The 26,146-nt window shown below is 47.2% G+C and overlaps 2 long non-coding RNA genes across 2 annotated transcripts in view; one reads left to right on the top strand and one right to left on the bottom strand.

The window, feature by feature from the left end:
- Positions 1-2,033: 2,033 nt before the first annotated feature.
- The window catches only part of LOC143476438 (uncharacterized), an 88,431-nt gene continuing 64,318 nt past the window's right edge, over positions 2,034-26,146 (bottom strand). Inside the window, exons 7-8 of the long non-coding RNA XR_013121298.1 lie at positions 2,557-2,591; positions 2,034-2,399 (exon numbers count right to left, since the gene is read on the bottom strand). This is a non-coding gene — a long non-coding RNA (uncharacterized LOC143476438). The remainder of the gene's footprint in view (positions 2,400-2,556; positions 2,592-26,146) is intronic.
- Positions 10,005-18,065, top strand: LOC143475922 (uncharacterized). Its single transcript, XR_013121192.1, has 4 exons — positions 10,005-10,091; positions 10,916-11,143; positions 11,419-11,542; positions 17,728-18,065. It is a non-coding gene; the product is annotated as an uncharacterized LOC143475922 (long non-coding RNA).

Raw genomic sequence — 26,146 nt, 5'->3', positions numbered from 1 at the left:
TCCACACACACACACACACACACACACACACACACACACACACACACACACACACACACACACACACACACACACACACACACACACACACACACACTCTTAAAGAATCCTTTAATAATACAAAACTGGTTATGAGAACTGCAGCACTGTTAAATGTTGATAGTACTGGCTAGAAATATATCTCTGTAAGAAAATATATCCACAGTGCACTGGAGAAAAATGTCAGGGGATGAGAAGCAATGGACCTCAGTGTTTGTGACACTGTGGACAATATTTCATCCTGTGTATTCCTGTGGGAGTTACTCTTAAGTATTCCACACAGTCACACGTATTTTGCCCCTTATGTATCACACAGGTGTGGATACACACCAATTCATGTGGGAAAATAGAGTGTGTCTTTATACAGTGACGAGAGAGAAAGAGAGAGAGGGGACAGAGAGTAGAGAGAGAAAGAGAGGGGGGGAGAGAGCAGGAGTCTGTGTGTGTGTGTGTGTGTGTGTGTGTGTGTGTGTGTGTGTGTGTGTGTGTGTGTGTGTGTGTGTGTGTGTGTGACAGAGAGAGGGAGAGGGGCAGTCAGATAGACCCTTATTCTCCTGTCCACCCAGGCCCAGTCATGTCCTCATAATGTGCAGTGCAGGAAATGCATCACACCTGTCAATCACAGGCTATTTAGCCCCAGCCTGTAGGAGTTAGTGTAAGACTCGGGCCCTGAGAAAACAAATAAAGCTAAACCCCACTCTCCGCCTAATCCTCGCGCTCCAGTTTCCCCTAAAGCTCTCAGCCCTGCTCCTGTACTGACACATCCTCCTTCAGTACTGCAATCATTACTAGCGACTCTCTCTCTCTCTCTCTCTCTCTCTCTCTCTCTATCTCTGTGCCCTCTCTCTCATTCTCCCTCTCACACACATATGCACATACACCAATAGAGCCACTGTTTATGAGAGAACTGACTTACACACTATATATCACAACCCATTAAAGAGAGCAGGACATAAAATGCATCACTGCCATGGTAGGCCAATGAAGTGTGTGTGCGTGTGCATGTGTGTGTGTGTGTGTGTGTGTGTGTGTGTGTGTGTGTGTGTGGTTTGGGAGATGGTGGACTACTGGACAACATCTATGACACTAGAACATGTGTAATGTTTGTATTTGTCAACACTCTCTGATACAGTATGGATTCTGGCTATTACCACTGAGCTGTTCATACATATACAGAATGCAAAGTTTAATGAGTGTGATTTTAAGTCTTCTCTTCTCTTCTCTTCTCTTCTCTTCTCTTCTCTTCTCTTCTCTTCTCTTCTCTTCTCCTCTCTTCTCTTCTCTTCTCCTCTCTTCTCTTCTCTTCTCTTCTCTTCTCCTCTCTTCTCTTCTCTTCTCCTCTCTTCTCTTCTCTTCTCTTCTCTTCTCCTCTCTTCTCTTCTACTCTCTTCTCCTCTCTTCTCTTCTCCTCTCTTCTCTTTCTTCTCTTCTCTTCTCCTCTCTTCTCTTCTCTTCTCTCTTCTCCTCTCTTCTCTTCTCTTCTCTTCTCCTCTCTTCTCCTCTCCTCTCTTCTCTTCTCTTCTCTTCTCTTCTCCTCTCTTCTCTTCTCCTCTCTTCTCTTCTCTTCTCTTCTCCTCTCTTCTCCTCTCCTCTCTTCTCTTCTCTTCTCTTCTCCTCTCTTCTCCTCTCTTCTCTTCTCTTCTCTTCTCCTCTCTTCTCCTCTCTTCTCCTCTCTTCTCTTCTCTTCTCTTCTCTTCATCTCACTGGTTGCCATCACTGAGGAAGTGTCACCCCTCGATGTCTGTGACTCCAATTTGAGCAGAGCAAGTGGAGGTCTCACACTCTGTCAGCCCCGTTGCCCCCCCCCCCCCACCCCCACCCTCAAGATCCTCCCTCTCTCCCTCTGCTCCTGCAAACAGGGGCAATTACACACTGAACTGCCACCTTGTTTACACCTTAAACTGCCACCAATTACAGCAGTGTGACACCCACACCAACATGCACCCCCTCGTCCTGCTCCTTCTCTTCCCCTGAACTAACCGTCAGTGGGGGGGGGGGGGGGGGGGGGGGGGGGGTAGCCGCTAATGGAAGGGAGGGGGGTGTTGGCGGCGTTGACTCCCACTCTGGCTGGAGGGATGACAGGATGAAGGGTGTAGCTGAGGCGTGCTCCGCCCTTATGAGAGGTGGAGGTAGAGAGGGGCTTCTCTGGAGCTCTGCAGGGCTTCAAAGTTGTGTCAAGTAATGGACATTTCATAGATTATATATGCAGCTCCATGGTATGGCCCATTATTAATAGAGGGATTATAAATTGCAGGTAAAGTGTATCGTCTGACTGGAGCCGGGATAAGAGTGCCACCCCGAGTACCGGTGCCGAGTGTTCGGAGCAGGGTGGCATCACACAAAGATGACATGCTATGCAGCTGTGAGAAGAAGAGTGTGAAAACAGTCAAAATGGTCCAGAGAGCCAGGGAGTGATAGCGCGCGCGTGTGCATGCGTGTGTGTGTGTGTGTGTGTGTGTGTGTGTGTGTGTGTGTGTGTGTGTGTGTGTGCATGAGTGAGTGTGTTAATGAACTGACCTGCTCAGTCCACCTGTTCTCCCCAGCTGCCTGGCCTAAGATGGAGACAACATTCTGTAAATATCTGGACAAGAGCTGATGGGTCTCTCTCTCTCTCTCTCTCTCTCTCTCTCTGCCTCACTCTCACACACACCACACACACACACACACACACACACACACCGACACATTCTCACTTTCCCAGTATTTCACTCCACTTTCTCATTCTCACATTGTTTCTTTCACTCTATCTCCCCCTGTCTCCTGTCATATCACCCTGACCCTCCCAGTACTGACCAGATCCTACAAAGGCATCCGCACTGAGCCTCACACCTATAACTCTCCACCAACCGCAAACAGTTTCATACAGCATAACTCCAAAAGACCATATTACATAAATACATCACGCTGTCAGCTCCCTCATGACGACAGCAGCATTCTGCATATATTATGAGCAAGCCGCCATACTGGGTGGCGTAGCACACACCTGTCCCCAACGCCGGCTGAGGGACGGACTCAGAGCATACGGTGCATTAACATCAGCAGTAATGCACTAATGAACACTTTGCACATATTGCACATGCATGACCTGTAGAGAAAGAATCTGCACATGAGATCACCGTGCCCCAGGAGGTCACACTCTGTGTGTGTGTCCACCTCCCGTGATAGAATTACTGATGTGTTGTTAGGCACATTTTCTTTCCCACACATGCAATTATAGGCCAATCAATATAAGTGTTTTCCAAGCTCTTTACTTACGCTGTGATCATGTGTCTGAAAAGTGTTTTGCCTCATCTGTGTACTATAATAAGTAGCTAATGAGACAGTCAGCTGACAGTTGATGGTCATGAGAAGAAGCAGATGTATGGATTCAGAGGACAAGACGGCTTCTGCGCGTCTCGTAGCGTGATGGAACACATTCCACGGAAAGCGAAACACATTTGTATTTTACTCTCCCAAAGCCGAAGCCCCAAAAAAGTTAATATATGTATTTTTTTTTCTTGTTTGTTTTTGCCTCAGTATCTTCTTCCTGGTTCTGGTTCTGAGGCTGGCTACTGCAGCGCGGTTCAGTGTCACAGTTGTCACAGATGAAGGCGCGCGCGGCTGCACCTCTCTGCTGCCGTCCTGGGTAATGGTCCCGCCTCCGTGGAGGGCAGGGGCACGGACGTCCAGGGGAGCGTAGCCGGGACAAACGCATCACTTCCTCTTTGTTAAATCTTAATGTGCATTGGCCCAGTTCCCCGCCACCACACTAGTGCCAAGTGCCTGCCTCTCCCCCACGCTCTCCCTGACTAATGTATGCAGGCCCTTAGTCTTAGTCTAATAAGTGACACAGGAGGGGCAGCGTGTGTGTGTGTGTGTGTGTGTGTGTGTGTGTGTGCACGGAAATTCCGTTTATGCAAGGCAGGTGAAAAGTTGGAAAATTGGTCCATTCCATCATTGCCGGACATGGAGGCAGTGGTGACACCCTGATCAGGTGTGCATGCATAATCGCCACCAAAAATAATCACTGTTTTGAATAATTCCCCCCAAATTCCTGCAGCTTCGCCTTCTTCCGGGGAGGATCTCATAAATCTTTACAATGAATGTAAATCAGTGATGGAAGGGCTGCATCGCCAGGCCTCTTAGGAACCCTGTTAGATCTCAATCTCTCTCTCTCTCTCTCTCTCTCTCTCTCTCTCTCTCTTTCTGCTCTCCTTTCTTGAGAGTTTACCCAGATGATGCATGAGGGCACTGGCAGAGAGAGCCAGGGAAAAGCAGTGTTTTAACATCCATCTAGGAGGTGATTTTAGACTCCCCCGTTGGTCCGGTGTAAATGAATGCCCTGCTTTTACTCTTCGCTCCGAGGACCACACAAAGACCTGCATCATTGTCTTCCTCACCACAACAACCTTTCAGTTCAGTGATCTAGAGTGAAATTACCATTGGGACACATGATTAGTAAACGTTTTTGAAACCTTACATTTGCCATAATCAATATCCCACATAACTAACTAGGAATGGATAGAATGGGCATGTCACACTCTCTGTAGTTACAATAATATTTTGGAATGGAAAAAAACTGCAATGACAAACCAAAGGTGATGGTGGAAAGTTGGCTTTGAAGAGCTGCTCATGCTTGCTGGTTTAATATCAGGCGTATGTGGTGTAATAGATGGTGAAGACGAACGAACCTACAAAGGGGTGGAGGGGGCGGAGACTGGGGGTTAAGAGACAACATGGTGGCTAGGCAAATCGCATACAGGCCAGTATGTGTGTGTACGCGTGTGTGTACGCGTGTGTGTACGCGTGTGTGTACGCGCATGTGCGTGTGTGTGTGTGTGTGTGTGTGTGTGTATACGCGTGCGCTACAGAGTTTTCCCACTCCGGGTGATTGAACGACCCTGCCATGCTGCCATTGTAATGAGCATCCACTAGAGTGAGGAAACTTCTAGCTGAGAAAGTTACAGAATTATTTAGAGGGGCCCTGTGAAAATTACAATATGCACAATCTACCTTCTCGTTAAAGGATGAAAAATAATAAAATTCTTTGTGACAGCCTTCCAGCCCTTGCGATGTATAATGATTTTTTATTTTTTTTTCACCCTGTGAATGATGTTTTTTCAGAATCTGGATACATCTGTTTTGCATGAGATGCATAAAATGACAGGACTTAGACAGCTAGTGCATCTAGTGACAAAGATTACTGTCAGCCACCTCCTTGAGTTAATTCATCATTGGAAATGGTCTGTTCCCTTCCTCTGTCTCTTAGCAACAGCCTATCCCCTGGCGCTGCCTTTTGCCACATGCGTATGTGTAATATACTGCTCTTCAGAATACCTTTTACATAAAAATAAGCAGATAATTTTGACTTTACATTTTTATTGCATTAACATAAAATATTGGGCATATTACATTGGAAATTCATATCTAAAGAATTTGATTCTACCAGCTATTATGCAGTGCAAGGCATAGTGGTTATACTTGTTAAACTGGGTGCATGAATAAGGAAATATTTGCTTTGGATATTAGTTTTCAGTGGCAGAGATGGGATGGTGAAACTTTGCAATAACACGTAGGGGAGGGGGAGTAACCTCTTAACATGCAAATCACCTGGCTCACCTCCCCTGATGAATGGTTTCAGTGCACTGCTTAAAAAATTGTCCTTTCACACAAGACTTTTTGGAGAAGGATTAGGTGCTAACAAGAGCAAACAATGTTAAAACAAACACAACGCGTCTCTTTGTAGGAGTGCTCGGTTCACTTCGTCACTGCTCTTATTTCCACCCTAAACATGTGTGTGTGTATGACAGACTGAGCTGTTAGTGCACACATTATCCACACACTGGGTTGAATATAACGAGTGATCAATCAGTTGCAAATCATAACTGTTAACAACAAGGAAATAAAATCATAACAAAATCTATAAAATCTTGAAAAAGGTTTTGGAAAGATAATGGGGCAAACGCATACATGAAACCAGCAGAGCTTGGAAGCGTTCTCTCTCTCTCTCTCTCTATCTCTCTCTCTCCCTCTCTCCTGGAGTGACTCTGCAGTGTTACAGCTTTATCTGGCGTGAAAAGGTGAAGACAGTGATCTCCCCAATTTAAAAGCACTCAACCCTTACATCCAGCAGCATGAATATTTTGCATATATTCATGGAACAATGATTCAATTTAAGAATATTATTTTGAAAACATTGCCTGATCTCTTTGCTGCAAAAGATTATGGAAAAATATCACAACAGTAACAAAGTTTGATGGAGGTGTGACTTCGAAAAATAAAATGAGAGAGAATTATGAATGTGTTGCCTACAGAATGCACATCCTGTCTTTGGTCTCAAATTAACTCATTTATTGCTAATGAATTACTGACAAAATTCTATGTACATAGATAATTTGCAGAGTTAGTCTTAATTCCACAGTGTTTGTGTATGGGGGTGTTGAGTCAGATCACAGAAGCAGAGACAATGCATGAAATTAGATTCACTGGACTGAGCTAGACTAGAACTCAAAGCAGGGAAATACACAGAAGGTAGTCATGCAGGAAGTTTTACATAAGGTCATCTTAAATGAGCGAGGCAACCCCCGATCCCCCCACCCCTCCTCTCGAGCGCACGCTCACGCTCCTCAACATTACCTTTAAAAAGCTCTCCTTGGAAATAACAAAAAAACTACTTTAATTATCGCTGGAGGAGTTGAATTTTAGACAACCTACAATGACAGAATCCATGACTACTCCCTTGCAGCCTCAGTCGAAAACTCCGATTATTGCACTGTTTTATTTTGGCAGCAAAATTGCGAGAGGGAGACCACAATACCAAACAGCTCTCTCTCCAGCAGAATAATTTACCTCCAATTCGGCTCCACAAGCAGCCAACACCGCGTCTTAATTAAGCGCTTGGCCAGAGAAGAATCCGAGTCGAATAATGATCTGTGCATGTGGATAAACAGCGGCTATTGACTCTGTAATAGGTAGGTTTCATGGGATGTGTGGTTCAATAGTAATGAGATGAAGTGAGGAGAGCCTTCTCCACACAATGAACTAAGTACTGTCCAGACAGTGGCTTTCAAATGCAATAGCGACTCATCAATACTTTCACAGGGGTTTGGAGAGAGTGGAGAAATTTATCAACACCTTAGAAGGAGCGCAGAATGAAGGAACGTGGCTAAATAAAACACTGCGATCGATGATACACTTTGCGTCGTTTTCTGAGGAAAATAGAGTAAATAAGCGCTCGTGGCTCGGAGGACTACCGGGAAAGTCATTTGCATTAGGGAGAGTGATTTTTAAAGTGTTTTCATCTGCCGTGCTTGCGGGGTTACTTTCAGTGATGCGGGCCAACGTGTGCAGATCGTTTTGGGCAAAGACCCCTCATTAGCAAGGTGACGGCAAAAACAAACAGTATACCTAACAGTCTGTGTTTTGTTCCATTTACATAGTCCATGCCAATCTACGCCATTACCCAGCGTAAGAGCCGAATGCTTTAAAAAGCCAGTCCTCCACCGGCCGTGCCCTCGCCAGTCAACAGCCATGCATCAATCAGCTAGTGAGCTAATTTCGCAGGTCTCTCCCGGATACGGCTAAGTGCTGCATGCAGGTGGGCTAATGCTCTTTTGTAGGACGCCACTTAATTAGAGTGCTGCACGCAACAAAACAGCAAACGAATGCAGCCAAACACCGCACGTCCGACCCTCGTGTCCCGCTGACAGGGCACACGAACCACGGGCAGGTGGAAGTGTCGTCTGCACGCGCGGCGGCGCGAGATCGATCAAGGAGCCCCAGAACGAAACACGTGGTCGCGCGAGTCTGGAAACGCACGCGCTTTGAACGCGGGGTGTTTTCCGTCGGGCCTTCCACCTCCCCGCTGCGCGAACGAGAGCGTTTGAACGCGGAGTGCAGGGCTGCGGGTTAGAGCCGCGGCATTAGCGGGCTTGGCGAACGTCGGGGGCGCGAGGCGAGGCGCGTGCAGGAAGTCGTTCCCCGTGTCGTTACTCCGAGACGCTCTAATGGCCGTCCCGCTGGAGAGCCACTTCAGGGCCGCCGCGCGCGCTAAGCGCCCCCGCGCACCCGCCACACGAGAGCCGTGTGCCGCGTGTTGTATGTAAATTCCTCTCATTTATGGCATTATCTGAAGGAGGATATTGTCACTCGGCGGTAATGTGCATGTACGCGCCGTCGCCGTCGCATGAAAAGGGAAGAGGGAGCCGGCGCGCGTGCGTGAGAGAGATACCCACTAACGCACAATAGCGCGAGCGCAAATGAGAGCGACGCGCAGGACGAGAGGAGGGGAGGAGAGAAATAACGTGGGGCTGCTAAGAGAACCACGAGGAGGAGAGGGTGAAGGAGGGAGGGAGAGAGAAAGAGAAAGAGAGAGAGAGAGAGAGAGAGAGAGAGAGAGTGTGTGTGTGTGTGTGTGTGTGTGTGTGTGTGTGTGTGTGTGTGTGTGTGTGTGTGTGTGTGTGTGTGTGCTGCACGTTGTTTCTGAGCTGAATAAAGAAATGTCTCTATTGAAAAATAGCCAGGTAGGTAAATTTAACTAGCTCAGCCATTTGCAACACCCAAAAGACTGTCCGGAGGGAGAGAGGAGACGGAGCAGACTGAGATGAAAGGGGTGTAGGATGGAGGGATGGCGAAGTCAGTGTCACAACAGTGCTGAGCAATGGAGGAAGAGGAGAAGAAAGCAAACAATGGCAGTTAAGCAGGAATATTGAAAGTGCAGTATACTGAACTTGTGTTTTTAAATTACTTATTAAACAATTAAATGCACTTTAAATAGAACACCACGATTTATCATATCGTTATCATTTGAGAATTTGAGATCATCTACAGAACACATATTTTCCACTGGGTTCTACGGGAGATTCTGGGTTGGCCCTGCTCCTGCCAGGCTCGATTTGAATATTTTGTTTGTGATTGAGCTCTCGATCTTGTGGGTCCTGCACGGTGAGCACATGATCCATATTTGACAGTCTTGTGCGTCAGCGCTACTGTAGTTGTTCTAACGTGTTCCTTTGTCTCATATTTCAGCCAGTATTATGTTTAGTCATTGGGGTAATGCACTTTGTGCAGATATTGCATTGTGGGTGCTGCTGCTATAAATCATAGATTTAATGCAGATATTCAAATTGTGGTTTTCTGAAAATCTCTTGCGTGTGAATTGTGGCTCAGAGGATCATGGCAAAAGTTCCTGTGTGCAACTAAAATGTATTGAATTAACCTCCTGACCTGAGGATTTCACAGGTTATCATCCCTTGTTACTTGAAGCTTGTCTCTGTTAATATACACAAGCACCTGTCTAAGAAAGGACTGTTACGTTCTTTTAAAGTTATGATTTGCAGACAACCTACCATTTGGTAGTCAATGGGTTGAATTTGAAATAATCATTTCATTGTCATCATATTAGCTTGTTTGCACAGCCTTACTTTTGATCTAGAGTACTAGACAGTAGCTCAGTTGTCTGTTGATCTAATTGGCCAAAAGTACTATTTCAAGGACAGCTGAGAGTATGTCAACAGTACATTACACTCACATGTCCTTATTCACCCCACTTCAGCAGGGAATATTGGTATGTTTGTGTATGAACCTCTAGGCCTTGACAATGATACACACCAAGAGATTAAAATGTATTTGGTTTCAGTATGACTTTATCTGTCATATGTGCCCAGAATGTACATAAGCACATCACTTTGTGGGTTATGTAGTATTGCTTTGTCATGATTAAATTAATAAACTGAGTCTGAAACGCAGATTGTGCTTGACAGACTCCAACCTCACCGTTTCCTGCCACTGCCTCTTGCCCGGGTAAAATAAGCTTCAATTACGCGCTACTCTTTCATTCATTAACGACAGCCCCAGTCCTTCGCAGACATGCAATAAACACGAGCAGGGAGGAATATTAGGCCGCGTTTATTTATGAACCCGTTAATAATGAGGCTCTTGATGAGAATAGCTTTCTCAGCAGTGCGCGCGCTGAACAAACAGTGCGCATTCGGGAGCGCGAGTTAGCCTCCGTGACTCGCGCGTGCTGGAGAGACACGACAAGTGCCGCCAATTAGCCGCGCCTCCTCGACAAGGTAAGCCTATACATCTCTGTCGTTCTCAATCACCCAAGACCGCCGCGTGGCGTAGAGTTAAAGTGGGGACGTCATCAGTTTCTCCGCAGCCCTCTCCGTCGTTGTGTGACCATGCATGTGTGATGCATTGGTTTTGTCGTTCGGTTGCAGACAGCAGGGCACAACGGAGAACGGGACGCCCTGCACGGGAGGCCAATCCCTGTCCTGCTCCGCGCGTCATGTGACTTTCCACAACAAGGAAGGAAGGGAAAGAAATCATATTTATCCTGAAATCATAAATAAAATTAAAACAAGAACTTCAAAACAAATCCTCCAAGAACCATTGTTTTAATCTGGAACCAAACTACGAATCGATTTAATGTGTGTTACTTGATCTTACACTGTGTAACTGCTGTTTCCTATGCCTGTAGAACTTGGAGAAACGTCTAACAGTGAAAACAGGGGTATTATTTTAAAGCATCAGACTTGGGTGGTGTATGAAGGGGGTGAGCATATGTAAACAGACCCTTGTGAACTTTGACTACAGCTCAGTTGAAAACCATGTCATTGACATTCTGTCTGACTGTATAGATCTCTGTTGGAGGTAAAGACAGTTTAGACAAGAAGTGTGGGGAGTTTTGTTTGGAGTCTGAGACGTCTCATCTGTTTTTGTTTCTTGGGGGGGTCGGGGGGAGAGTGAGATGATCACCAAAGATCTCTGTTTTTACTAAAGACAGTTTAAGATTCACCGATGTCATGTGAATAATGATTACAAAAAAGTAATAGGCAAGCAATTACAAATTATAAATCAAGGTAGTAGGTAAAAAGCTGCACTTTTTGTCCAGGTTCATTCCTATAGGCACAGAAGTACCTACTAGAATGGCAACACCGTAATGGAGGGCGGCAAGTCCATTTGATGGCTTCATGAGGACTGGATCAAATGTGTCGGGGCATAATGTGGTGGCCTTCAGTGTGATCACTGCTGCAGTAAAGTGCCCCTGCTGTACCCCCTGCTACCCCCAGCAAGCTTTCAACAAATCAACATGCTTTCATACACCATCAGAAATATTGTGGTATATTGAAACTGCTATAGGTTCAGAATGATTTAACTTATCTGGTGCTACTATAATTTTTTTTTTTTTTTGTTATTTGTTATTGTTGTTTATACTAAACTACTGCATGTTTGTATACACGTTGAACTTTGGAGATGGAAGGAGGATTTACAGAAATGAATGACAAATATACAGTATGATCTTTTAAGAACATTCAGTGTTATGTGTGTGTGTGTGTGTGTGTGTGTGTGTGTGTGTGTGTGTGTGTGTGCGCTATTAAACCATTCCCCCTACAGTTTAACCTGCTCTTCCCACTAAGCCAGAAGTAAGTAAGGCTCTCCGTGTCTCAGGAGCAGGAACAGCCTTCACACTCAGGATGAACACATCTGCGTCTCCACCACCACGGCTCTGGTCTCACAGGTAGGAGGAGCCTTAGGTGAAAACGCGCCTACATTAACGGCCTCGCAGCTCTCCGCCCGGACGTGCGGCCGCTCCGCCCAGGATTTGGGCGTCTGCGCCTCCCTGCGTGCTCCTCCTCCAGCCTCTCCGCACTGCCTCTACCGGGCCAGGCAGATTGGGTACCAGGCTTGTCTGACTAGATGAAAGATGGCGTGGGATTGACGGCGGGGGAGCGATGGCCGCGGTGACACGTGCACCCCGCTCCCCTCTCTCTCATTCCCTTCCTGCCGCACTCTCTGGCTTCACTCATTTACATAATACACTTCTGACACCTTTACTTTATTCATCAATCACCAGCCTCTTCTCCCAGTCTACCTTTTGTCTGTGCATGTCTCTGCTCCATCAGGACCTGCACAAAAGATTAATTTCACAGTTTTTTTCCTCCCCGCCGTCCTCCTCTCTTCTCCTCTATATTCCTCCGCTTTTTCCTGCCCTCCCTCTCCCTCCTTTCATTTCAAAGATACGAGGCTCAAGAAATGACAGAAGGAAGATAATGAAAACAACAATGCGAGCGATTTTTACTCCTGCAGGTCGCATCACTGGATTTCCTCTCCACCCACCCCCACCCCCCACCCTCACCCTCCTCTCTGCCGAGACGCTGCCATCTGTCTAAGGTTCACACTGACGCCTCACTCTTTAATCTGCATCCACCCAGTGCTGGGCCCGCCACCTCACCGAATTCATCTACGTCCATCTCCGCCACCCCCAACACTAATCTTTTGCTTTTCTACATACTTGTGAATTACTTCTCCTGCTTGGGATCTCTCTCTCTCTCCTTCGTTTCTCTTTTTCTGCTCATCTCTCTTTTGTCCAGGGCTGTGCATTCGCTCTCCCCATGCACAGCCACATTAAATGCTCACCGAAAATTGCCCTCCCTATGCAAACAACACCTAACACTAACAAAAATAAGAAAAAAAAAAATGCTGACAAACATGTATTCTTTCTGGGTGAAAATGGATTCCCAGTGGTGTAGCGTCATCAGCGTGACAGTGGCTAGTTAGAGCTTGATTCTCCTTGTTCTCAGTTTTAAGGGCTAAGCGCGGGGCGGGGACTCGTCTCTCTGGAAGGCGTGTCTACAAATGAGGTGGGAGAACTGTGAAAATGTCATGTGAAAGTGACAGTAGAGCACTATTTTAAACAGTCAACATCTGCTTGTAGGCAGCTCGCTGGACTGGGACGCGTGCTGCCTGTGGGCAGGGCATCGGTGGCGACGGGGACGGGGACGGGGACGGGGACGGGGACGGAGGTATATGCCGCTCATGCCCGCGCCTGACCTCAGCCCAGAGGACAATTACCCGAGTGCATCTTTTTCTGCTCCAGATCGCTCAGCCGTGTTCAGGCAGGCGGTACACGGTGGGCCCTCGACCCGCAGTCACTTTGGAATTGTGTACCGAGCTCCTCCCTGCTGTGGTGGGTGATCGTAGCAGGGGTTGAAAAAGCAAACAAACATGTAAACAAACAAACATGTAAACAAACGTAGACATACATGCAAGCAAAACATATATATATATATACACAAACACACACACAATAACAACACTATAACTCTCTTTATGCATGCACACAATAAAGCTCACTTATGCAAACACATGCAGTTGTACACAAGTTTTAGAATGCAAGTTTCATTCTGGCACACTGTTTTGTTGTCCTCTGTGTGCCCTCACCTCTGGACCCCACGTCCCCTCCTCCGCATCCTCACCTTCCCTTCCTGCACCTCCTCTAGCCTCCTCCACATTGTTCTTCCAGACCTTCATCTTTCTGACTCTCCACCACTTGGCTACACCCTCCTCACCCTCTCTCACTCTCCACCTCTGATCCTGTCCCTCACTATCCCTTTCTTTACCTGTCCTGCTCACTCACTCTTTTTCTTTCCCCATTTCTCTCTCTCTCTCTCTCTCTCTCTCTCTCTCTCTCTCTCTCTCTCTCTCTGGGTGGAAAATGACTGCTCACCTCCCACTGCAGGTGGTACAGGGGGAGGTAGGGGGGAGAAGTGAGTGGTTTGATTTATCGGAGGCTGTCAGCCCCTGGGAGGATTGGAGGCTATGGGAGGGTGTCGTCTCCTCCTTGGCCCCTTGGCTGGTTCTGAGGCAGACCCCATCTCTCATTAGGAGAGCACCACAGCCCCACTTGAAAGTGACATTCACACTCCCTTCTCCTCTCACAAATGCAAAGAGATGACAGCCCCTCGCCACTTAAAAGCCAGGGTCTTTCTTTTCAAGCTCAGGAAAACATCAATTTATTACATTAGGTTTGGCAGATATCCATATGATACCTATACAACTCAAACAACCCATCCATTCTATCTCTCTCTCTCTCTCTCTCTCTCTCTCTCTCTCTCTCTCTCTCTCTCTCCTTCTCATATGCACCGGCACACACACACGTATGCATGCACATGCTCACACACATACATAAAACACACAAACACGTAAACACACACACACACACACACACACACACACACACACACACTCCTCACACTCATCCTGTCGCTCCCTTCATCACCTCGTCCTGCAGCCCACCCCCTCGTTCTCCTTCCACACCTCCTCCCTGCTGTCACCCTCTCCCCAACCAAACCGCCTGCTTGCATGGTGGGATTTTAAGTCACAATTAGTGCACAGGAGCTTGCAAGGCAACCCGGGACGATAGCATCTTTCATGGGGGTGGGTAGCGACGGCACAGCCCAGCGAAAAGCCCACCAAGAGGAGCCCACTCCTAATATTTTACATGTCTAAAACAAAGATAAAAGACAGGAATGAGTGCTCCTTTGCCAAGTAGAATTATGTCTTAATTGCTCCTTGTAAAATGCGGTTTACGTTCTCCTCTGAGAATCATGGGCCTCTAAAGCAGACGTTCACTTGTGTGTGGGCTGAATGAGTGTGACGCGTAAACATTCAGAGCGGTGACAGGAAATCTTGAAACGAGAGGCGACCTTGCTGAGGACCTGTCTGTTAGCTTGTCAGGTTTAAGCCTTTGGTTATCACCTTACTATGAAAGCTTTGTGCAGAGATTTTGATACCTTGAGGTTTCAGTGTCTCAACACTGTAAAACATCGATTTAGCTCCTGTAATTTGTGTAAAACTGCATCAGCACTGCGCTTATGCGATTTCTGGACATTTTCCATCATGTCCTGTTCTGTAATATTCAACCTTCTCATCTTTTTGTGAAGTAGAAGTAGATTCAAAAGGCTTGGCTGTTTTGTGATATTATAAGAAATTTAATTAAGTTCCATTATATACTATATTATTACCATAAACAAATGCATTTAGAATGCAAACTAGTGTCATATCAATAAGTGCTGTTTTGGATTTTACACTGAACATGATTGTATGTATAATTATTCATAGGTTTATACATATAAAGATTATATGTCCAACATTATTATTCATACAAAAATGGTAAAAAACAGGAAAATATGCTTGGCGTGTTTGCACTGTGTAACCTCATACTTAAAGACTGCAGTTTGCTGTCATTTTCATAAGTTCACTTCAGAACATATGGAAACTAATAACAATGTGATTATTACAGAGACCCCCAATAAGTATTCCTATCAAACGACGGAGCCGTCAGGAAGCCGCGTGCATGTTCCGACTCCAGAATGTGACGTCCTTCAGAACTATAATGGGTCCGGCACACTGAAACATGCACTCACTGGCTAAGCCGTCGTTACTGGGGCTGCCTAATTAGCCAGTAATAATTACCGTTGTTTGAGAATATGGAAATCAACCTCCATTATTCAACACAATAGAAAAGTAATATTCCGGAGAAATACAGAATGTTTTCGGGGGGGAGGCGGGGAGGGGGGAGGTATCGGATCCCAACCAGAGCTGTCAACTCAAGAGCACAGAGGACAACAGATGGACAAGTGAAAGAGAGTGAAGCAGGAACTGAAGTGATGGACATGTGAAAATGAAAGAAAGAAATCAATCAATTAAGCTCCATTTGCAGGGGTGGTGGTCTGAAGGGGGGCGCAGGCGTGGGGGCGGGCCAGGGCAGCGGCGGGCGGGCGTTGAGAGAGAGAGCGGCGGGCGGTACTTCCTCCCGTGAGCGTTCCCCCGCGTCTCCCTCGCGCTTTAAAGAGCGGCGGCGTGCCGGGAGGGGACGGCGAGCGATATGCAAAACCCGGCCCCCGTAACCAAAGTAGCCGGCGAAATGAGGTGTCAGCACGAGGGGCCCATTGATGTACGGATGCGGAGAATCAAACGCGGCAGCAGACAGACGGGGCTAAAGGTGAGACAGGCACCGCGTGAGCAGCCGTACGTCTGCGTCGGGGCGTTGGCGCGCTAACCCTCTCTCCCTTCCTCCTCTTTATCTCTTACTCTCTCTTCGTTTATCTCTCACTCTCTCTCTCATCCTCAGCTCTCATTCTCTTTATTTATTTATTTCCCTCTATCTCTCCCTCTCCTTTATTGTAGGGGCCACAGCCTAACAAGGTACACAGGCCACAGGACGATGAAAGAATGCTATTCAGGGAAATGATTACCGTCCCTGAGGAATACCAACTAATTTGATACGAGGAACCAGCACTGTCTCCTCCCAGCAGACCTCATCTGCAGTGTTAAAGAACATCACTTCTTATTTTGTGCAAGTTCTAGTTCTGGTCAATATGCAAAGGGCCCAGTTACATGTGCATAAAAATAAATGTATACACACACACACACACACACACACACACACACACACACACACACACACACACACACACACACACACACACACACACACACACACACACACCAGGCCTGGATACTGTAAGGAAAGGTGACATGTCATGCCATTGTTGTGCGTGCTCCACTCCTAATGGCGAGACCTGGCGGGAGGCACACTGGGGAGTGGACCTTTATTGATGGTCAAGTCTGGCGGTCTGTGAAACAGCACATGATGCTCCTCTTATTGAACTGGAACAGAAGCTCGGTGAAGACAGGGCTTAAACAATCTTCTGCCTGAGCCATTTATTGTGTGTGTGTAAATGTGTATATCTATGTGTGTGAGTGTGCGATGGAGAGTGAGAGAGAGAGAGAGAGAGAGAGAGAGAGAGAGAGAGAGGGGGGGGGTGTGGAAGAGCAGTATGAGATCTGTACAGAGAGGTCCAGCCAGGCTCAGCTTTCACTGTTCATCATGTTAAAAGTAATAGTGTTCATATGAACTGCTACAAGCAGTATATCTGTTCTCCATGCGGTATTAACTATATTACTATACTGGCACGTAAGCCTACGCCACACATTAAACTTCGCATTTGATCTTGTGTTCTTATACGGAAGTGACACACCTGCTTCACACTTGGTCCTGTATGTTGACATGTGGCATGTCAATACTACCACTCAAAACCTTGGAGTCAAACTCCTCTATATGCTTTCAGAAATTGTTGTGTCTGTTCGGTGATTTGGCCCTTTGTCATGGCGGCTGACGCAGTAGTTATTTGCATACCTCCACCGCGGGAGGGGTTGGATAAAGGATGGAGCCTGTAATGCACTCAGTGTTTGTCGCAGGGCTGATTGATAAAGTGGAGCTCTTTGTTCTGCGGTGTTCATGTCTGGCCAGAGGGCCACAAACTGAGAGGGAGAGAGAGAGAGAGAAAGAGAGAGAGAAGAAGGTAGAAAAGGAAGATAGCATGAAAGACAATAATAAAATAGAGCGAGACAAGACAGATTGAGATGAGAAGGCGACAAATGTAAATCCAGATGGAGAGAAAAGGGAGAAGGAGAGAGGGAGGGAGAGCGAAGGGGGGAGAAGGGAGGAAAAAGAGAATAGAACGAGTTAACCATGCCCTGCTCTGGAGGCAGGGAGACGGGGGGTGGGGGGGTCTGTAGAGGCTGCAGTACTGAAATGAGTTCTTAAGGTATGCTCCTGGGTGCAGGACTTGTAAAGCAGATGTCATTCTAATAATGTGGAGCCAGTGAACACGCTGGGCCTAAACCTGTCAGGATGAAGCTTCAAGCCCCGGCGCTAGCAGCTAATGCCATTTTATGAGGCGCCATCTTATAAAGACAGTGCCCGCCCCGTGCCACACGCTTAGGATCGCTGGCTGCAGGCGCCACCAAGCATTTGCTGCAGGGATTTTATTTCATTATTTCATAAGCCTCAATTCTGAAATGTGATTCACTCACCCCCTTCTTCGCTAAAAGCCACGGTTTTCCCTCTTTTCCCAGGACAAGAACGGCATCGGGTCCTTCTGTCCTCCAACTGTGATCTCGTCTGCGAAGAGACACTCGCACGACCTCGCTGAAGTTTCCAGCAAAAATTTATTTGAAGTTTTCTGTGCATACGTGAAGCGCAGACCTTTTAAGGCTCGACGTGGCCGGCTGCTGTTTTAGCCGTATCGTTATTAATGCTCGTATGCATTTAAACATTTGTTCTGACTTGGATAGCATAATACCTTAATACCTTTGAGATGAGGATATCTAACATGTAATACGAGTGGACTTCTATAGTCCAGGTATCCTGGCATTAATTACTGTGTGTGGCATCAGGGGTGTATGAATGCAGTGATGCTTCACGAGTTGTCTCGGGCGGGGGGGGGGCGGGAGGGGGGGGGGGTAGTGTGGGTTTCCCAGCCCTCTCCCCACCCCTCACCCATTACCTGACAGCTCCAGGCTCAGGAGTATAGCTTAATAAAAGTTAATCATGAGAAACTTGCTCATTAATTACATTTCTGGTGACTGCCTAGCTCAATCCCTCATTCACTACACTCAGTCCACTCTATCTCATACACTAAGAGTCTCACTGAAACACACACACACACACGCACACACACACACACACACACACACACACACACACACACACACACACACACACACACACACACAGTGTGAGTTTTCTTTATGAACTGTAGCGAAGCTGTCCTGAGAGGTTGGCCTGGGTGTTGATGAGGGTGTTTGCCCCACAAGCCTCATCAGATACCAGCAGCTCTGTCTAAAACAGCTAGGTTTGGTTCTGGGATCCAGAATTTAAAAAAATGGGGAGAGATGGGCCCCAACCAGCCCTGTTCTTCATGAGGAACGTTATGTGCAGTGGGACGGTTGTAATTTAGACAAGCAGAGACCTGACCAAAGCACCTAACATGCCAAAACCTTCCAAGCATTTCATTTCACCTCCTGAGTCACCCGACACCAGATAGTCACATGACCACAAGCATGGACGCTGAGCATGTTGGTGGTCTTAGATGCAGAAGCTCTGTATTCATTTGTACATTTATCGCTATGCTCATTTGTGAAAGATCTGGTTGTTAAATCTGACTTCCTGTTTTGGACATCACACAAAGCCAAGCTAATCCCTGGTGACCTGTGTACAATGCTTGCAGGGAAACAGCCACATTCAAAACAGGAATGAGGGCTGTGGAATAGAGCTGTGTTCTGTAATATGTGATCTGCATTCAGCTCTGGCTGAGGGACTTCGCTGAGGTACCTACCCTGAGTTCACAGGCCTCTCTCATGGCCTAATCTCACGGTGTTAAGTAGAGACAATCCTTTAACAAAGACATTAAAAGACCTACAAAAGTACATGTACATCAGAGTATTTAAAAGGACCACACACAAATAATGCATATCTTACAGAAGAATCATTTTTAGTGTGTGTGAAATAAAGTATACTCAACTGAAACAAATGGTGACCAGTATACTTACACCTGGATCAGCTCCCAGAGTCCCAGATCTGAATCAAGGTTCTGCTGGTTTTTTTATGACTTTGTGTGATGTTTCAAGGTCTTCACTAACCTCAAGATGCCAGAGTGATGTTACAAATATAATGTATTTGCGTATTTTTTGATGGAGTGTGCATACAGGTGTGTGCGTGGGTGTACGTACGCGCGTGTGTGTGTGTGTGTGTACAAGGCCTCTTATGGGAGTGAGATGCTAATTGGAAGCGAGTCAGTGTCTCTGCTGCATTTTCAGGTGTGAAGAGTGTGTGGTGCCCATGGAGCTAGCACACGTGACTGAGGTGGGGGCACAGAAAGGAGGTGTTAGTGAGAAAAACGGCCCTGGTGCCACATTATGGATATAACACACACACACACACACACACACACACACACACACACACACACACACACACACACACACACAACAACATACATGTATATTATATATATAATATATATAATGTATGTATGTATGTAAAACATGGCATATAACCGTATCCTAATGATATAAGCCCATATAAACTCAGTCCGGTACCACAGTTCTGCTACTTTGCCCACTCCACTGGATGACAGAGGGACAGAATCAACCTGCACATCTTGTCTTGGAGAAGCTGCTAAAGCCCTAATGAAGTCAATGGATTATGGATAAGAACTTCTAACTGTGCATTTAAAAGCTTATTTTTTTATTCAACAGATTTGTAAAAACAACCCATGAGATCAGTGTGTTAAAAAAAAAAAACAACCAATTAACACAAACACCCCAAAAACTACGACTATATGCCGCATCTAGAGATTTTAAAGTATGATATAAAAGACAAGGTAGAAGGCTGACCAAATAACACAGTGATGTCATATTATGCATAATGCCAATCGGAGCCATCACAAGCTCCATGGTGATATCTGTGCAACTCAAGATGACTCTGGAGCAGAATGAAGTGGACATGATTGAGTGCAGGCCTGCTGACATTTAAATGAGAGCACAGGAGGGAGAAACCCGAATGGTAGCACTGTTAATGTCTGTCCGTTTTGGGCCGTGCCAGCTCTGCTCTGGGACTGGAGCGAAATGACAGACATTTGAAATCACCCCTCGTCTTCCCAAAGGACCAGGATGACGGTGGCCTGCTGCATCTGTATGTTCAGCTGATATAATTACCTGCAGCCTGCAGCGACGTTTCACGTGTGCAGATATAATGGGGCGTTTGTTACGAAACCGAACTGATTAAACACATTTAACAATTTAGTGTTTAGGATCCTGATTTCATAAATGAAAACACATAGCGACAGGCAGCTAGATGATTCGTAGCATTTTGTATTCAGAATGATGGCGGTAAAGCGTCCCATGGGATCAGTGTTAATTATAGGTTATTACTAATGCATTTCTGCCTGAGAACTAGGAACTTTTTTTTTTGCAATTTTGCATAGATTTCAGTTTGTGTTGTGCGTTTGAGCGCAGCAGTGCAGGAACAATTCTGTCACCTTTAGATATGTCCAACAACCTTTTAAAATTACAGTAAACATAAATATGCAGATTCATTTATTCATTATGCACAATAACTACAAATGATTTTTTTTTATCATTATATGTGCACCTGAGCTTGACCAAGAAAATTGTGTCTGCATGAATTATAACCTTTATTTAGCGTGATCATGCTGTTTTCCATAAACACTGGGCTAAACAGATTAACAAACTCTGCCCAGACGAGTGATGAAAGCACACAAAACATGGGACATGGACAAAGAGAGAGAGAGAGAGAGAGAGGGAGAGAGAGAGAGAGAAAGAGAAAGAGAGAGAGATCCTTGTGATGCCTCTCGAATGTAAGACATAGACAAAGGTCTGGCAACTGTCTGAACTTATTTCCATCTCTATTGATTGGGAGGCTCTTTGGACACAGTGCTGGGGGGGTGGGGGGGGGAGGGGGGGTCCCACCTGAATGCTGCTCTCCTGCTACACTGGAGCAAAAGGGTTTTGTTCCGCCTAAAAAGGACACTGTGCTTTTAGTGTGGGATGAGGGGGGAGAGGACAGCAGGGGGTCACAGCTTAATATTCCAGACATCTTTAAAGAAGAGAATGAGAGGACATGTGACAGAGAGAAAGGAAGAACACACAAGGTAGTAAATACTCGGCTCTGTGAACCTGCGTCTAAATGACACAGGAGTGGCAGCCGTGTATTGATTGCTGTGTTTTTTATTCTGGTTGCGGGAATATTCAACGAGCTTCGCTGGAGCAGGTGTGTGGCTAATTGAAATGGAAGCCATCTCCGGTGTGGAGAGTGGACAGCCCCGGGTCCTCAGTGTACATATCGGTTCAGTTAGCGTATGAAACAACACAGGAAAACTGCCAAGAGAGACGAGCTGAACCTGAGATGCAGGAGCACGTCATTAGACTAATACATCAGGCAGTGCAGGCCGCTGCTTAATTACCCCTTTGAGATGAATGGAGAAAATGAGAGGCAGCCTCTTCTTGTACAGCTGTCACCTATGCCCATGTTACTCCCATACTCTCTCTCCTGTGCCCATGTTACTCCCATACTGTCTCCTGTGCCCGTTACTCCCATACTCTCTCTCCTGTGCCCATATTACTCCCATACTCTCTCTCCTGTGCCCATGTTACTCCCATACTCTCTCTCTCCTGTGCCCATGTTACTCCCATACTCTCACTCCTGTGCCTATGTTACTCCTATACTCTCCTGTGCCCATGTTACTCCCATACTCTCTCTCCCGTGCCCACTATACTCCCATACTCTCTCTCTCCTGTGCCCATGTTACTCCCATACTCTCTCTCCTGTGCCCATGTTACTCCTATACTCTCCTGTGCCCATGTTACTCCCATACTCTGACTCCTGTGCCCATGTTACTCCCATACTCTCTCTTCTGTGCCCACTATACTCCCATACTCTCTCTCTCCTGTGCCCATGTTACTCCCATACTCTCTCTCCTGTGCCCATGTTACTCCCATACTCTGGTCTTGCTGTTTTCCTTTGTCACATTTATCATCACCCTCCATACTCTCCAAACTTTATGCATTATGACCTGTGGATTTCATACCTGTACTCCATATATTTCTTTCCATCAGCTTCTCTCTCTCTGTCTGTTCCTCTCTATCTGTCTTTCTCCCTCTATCTGTCTCTCTCCTTCTCTCTCTCTCTCCCTCTCTCTCTCTCTGCCTCCTCCGCACCACGCGGATCTGTATATTCACAAATGAGAGCTATTCATCCTTGGCTGGAATGGCATTCTTCAGCTGTCCTCGCCACTGCCTCAGCCTCTGCGCTCCGGCCTTTGTGCTCCGCGCGAAGCCCCTTCATCCACACTGTTCATCATCTTGATGGTGGAGCTTTATCTTGCTTTAGTGCAGCTGCTTTCAGCCTATCAAAAGTGCTGAGGGATACAAGGGGAATGGAGAGAGAGAGAGAGAGAGAGAGAGAGCAGAAGGGAGCAGGGAGGAGCAAGATAGCGGGGAATGGCCAGTGCCCACTAGAAGGGATAATTTGTACTTTCTCAATAAATAAGGAGGACAGGCTAATTACTGGCTTAACAAGGGCAGACCGTGGATCCTCATGTCAAAAGGACAGCCATAATTATCAACCATCAAAGTGCATTCATATGGCAGCACAAAGGAGAGAGGTGGAGGGAGAGTGAGGGAGAGTGAGAGAGAGTGAGAGAGAGTGAGGGAGCCAAGGGAGGGGGGACTTGTGGCAAATGGATCTGGGTAATAAACAGGGGTGAGTGCAGCATTATGGCTGTCGCCGAAGATGCAGGCACATTAGGACTGACATGGCGAGACTGGGTCCCAAAAGACAAGAGGTGCTCTCTCCGGAAGAGGAGGAGAATAGGGGAGAAAGAGAGAGGGGGCTGATCATTAAAAGCCCCTATTTGCGTGGGCTTGGCACAGGGCTACAGCAGGGGCTGGGTGAAAGAGGACTCTGCTAGTGGTCTAAAGGTGACCCTTCAGGAAAGCTGAGGGCAGTCTATTTGAGATGCCCTCTTTTGTCGTATGAGCCACAATGGCTCAAGATCACCAAGACACGGGGTCAGCAGAGGTCAGCGAAGTTGGGCTGGAACGGCTTTGAATGCTTTGTCAGACGCACTGAAGACAGAGCAACACCAGGTGGGTTGTGACCAATTTAATTTGGATGAATTGAGCATGAAGAGCACCCATATTAAAAAGGGGAACCAATCAATGGCCGCCACTCTTTGTGTAAAACAATGAGGAAGAATTCCTGTCCCTCTCTGTAAAGCGTGAGAGAGACTGTAGGGGCTGGGGAAGGAAATGAGGTCTCAGGGAGGAGAGGGGGGTGGAGGAATGGGGCAGGAGGGTGAGAGAGGGGCTCCAGAGGGCAGCTGGGTCAGAGGGAAGGGCTCCTGAAAACCCGTCTAGGGCAACGACCTGACCGCGCAGGTTGAAGTGGATTGCATCATCAATGCTGTGTCTGTGCTGAAATATTGAAATAGTAAGGAGGAAAGACTAATCCTCTATCTGGGATTTACAAAACGGGCCTGTTACGGCACAAGAGGGTCCGTGTCGTCATGATCAACACTATGTTTGTCTTTAGTCATAACACTGCAGTTAAACTCTTTTTCTGTATTTGTAGCAGACGATGGTCAGACTGCTCTGCAACTGAATTTCCTAAAACAGTCACATTATTTGCATACAAACTTTAGGCATATTACTTGGTCAGGGTACATTATATTACCAATAGGAGGTTTTATTCACTTTTTAAATTATTGTTTTGGTCTTTACGGCTTTAATGAATCTAGGTCTCCCTGTTCATATTATGAATGAATGAATGAATGAATGAATGTTCAACTTATATAGCGCCTTTCTATATACCCAAGGTCGCTTTACAATTTTAACACAGGTACAACCAATCACACTCCGGTGAGAAGCGGCAGCCAATTGCGCACAGCGTACTCTCTACCGGGATCCACAGCCCCATATTATGGCCATGTTGAGTTCAAGCCACCAATGGCCAAAGATGTTGAGCTTCAGTAGAAGTAGAAGTGTATGGAGGAGAGGTGCGTCAGGTAGATGTGTATGGAGGAGAGGTGCGTCAGGTAGATGTGTATGGAGGAGAGGTGCGTCAGGTAGATGTGTATGGAGGAGAGGTGCGTCAGGTAGAAGCTGGAATCATCGTTCCAGTAGGTAAATGATAGTGGGAGAGCTGAAGCAGTTTTTGTGTGAAAAAAAGGAACTATGAGAAAAAGAGCTCTAATGACAGTAATAAAAGACGTCAGAGCAAACTAACGCTTGGGGTGGAAACATCTGGGCAGAGAAGAGCTCTAAACCCCAGGCTGGGTTTCAGAGAAAATGAACAGGAGGGATATATACATTCACTCACTCACGCATACACACACACACACACACACACACACACACACACACACACACACACACACACACACACACACACTCCCCCTCACTACTACCCCCCTCACTACTACCCCCCCTCACTACTATCCCCCCTCACTACTACCCCCTCACTACTACCCCCCTCACTTCTACCCCCCTCACTACTACCCCCCTCACTACTACCCCCCCTCACTACTACCCCCTCACTACTACCCCCCCTCACTACTACCCCCTCACTACTACCCCCCTCACTACTACCCCCTCACTACTACCCCCCTCACTACTACCCCCTCACTACTACCCCCCTCACTACTACCCCCCCTCACTACTACCCCCCTCACTACTACCCCCCTCACTACTACCCCCCCTCACTACTACCCCCCTCACTACTACCCCCTCACTACTATCCCCCCTCACTTCTACCCCCCTCACTACTACCCCCCTCACTACTACCCCCTCACTACTTCCCCCCCTCACTTCTACCCCCCTCACTACTACCCCCTCACTACTACCCTTCACACTCCCCTCACTACTACCCCCTCACTACTACCCCCCCTCACTTCTACCCCCTCACTACTACCCCCTCACTACTACCCTCCACACTCCCCTCACTACTACCCCCCCTCACTACTACCCCCCCTCACTACTACCCCCTCACTACTACCCTTCACACCCCCCTCACTACTACCCCCCTCACTCCCCTCACTACTACCCCCTCACTACTACCCCCCCTCACTACTACCCCCTCACTACTACCCCCCCTCACTACTACCCCCTCACTACTACCCTTCACACCCCCCTCACTACTACCCTCCACACTCCCCTCACTACTACCCCCTCATTACTACCCCCTCACTACTACCCTCCACACCCCCCTCACTACTACCCTCTACACACCCCTCACTACTACCCCCTCACTACTACCCCTTCACTACTACCCTCCACACTCCCCTCACTACTACCCTTCCTCACTACTACCCTCCACACTCCCCTCACTACTACCCCCTCACTACTACCCCCCTTCACTACTACCCCCCCACTACTACCCTCTACACTCCCCTCAATACTACCCCCTCGCTACTACCCCTTCACTACTACCCTCCACACCCCCCTCACTACTACCCCCTCACTACTACCCTCCACACCCCCTCACTACTACCCCCCCTCACTACTACCCTCCACACCCCCTCACTACTACCCTCTACACACCCCTCACCACTACCCTCCACACACCCCTCACTACTACCCCCCCTCACTACTACCCCTTCACTACTACCCTCCACACACCCCTCACTACTACCCCCCTCACTACTACCCCCTCACTACTACCCTCCACACTCCCCTCACTACTACCCCCCCTCACTACTACCCCCCCACTACTACCCTCTACACTCCCCTCACTACTACCCCCTCACTACTACCCCTTCACTACTACCCTTCACACCCCCCTCACTACTACCCTCCACACTCCCCTCACTACTACCCCCTCATTACTACCCCCTCACTACTACCCCCCCCTCACTTCTACCCCCTCACTACTACCCCCTCACTACTACCCTCCACACTCCCCTCACTACTACCC

This window comes from Brachyhypopomus gauderio, chromosome 15, assembly GCF_052324685.1.
Source record: "Brachyhypopomus gauderio isolate BG-103 chromosome 15, BGAUD_0.2, whole genome shotgun sequence".
In the NCBI taxonomy this organism is placed as follows: Eukaryota; Metazoa; Chordata; class Actinopteri; order Gymnotiformes; family Hypopomidae; genus Brachyhypopomus; species Brachyhypopomus gauderio.
This window is presented reverse-complemented; position numbering and strand designations above follow the sequence as displayed.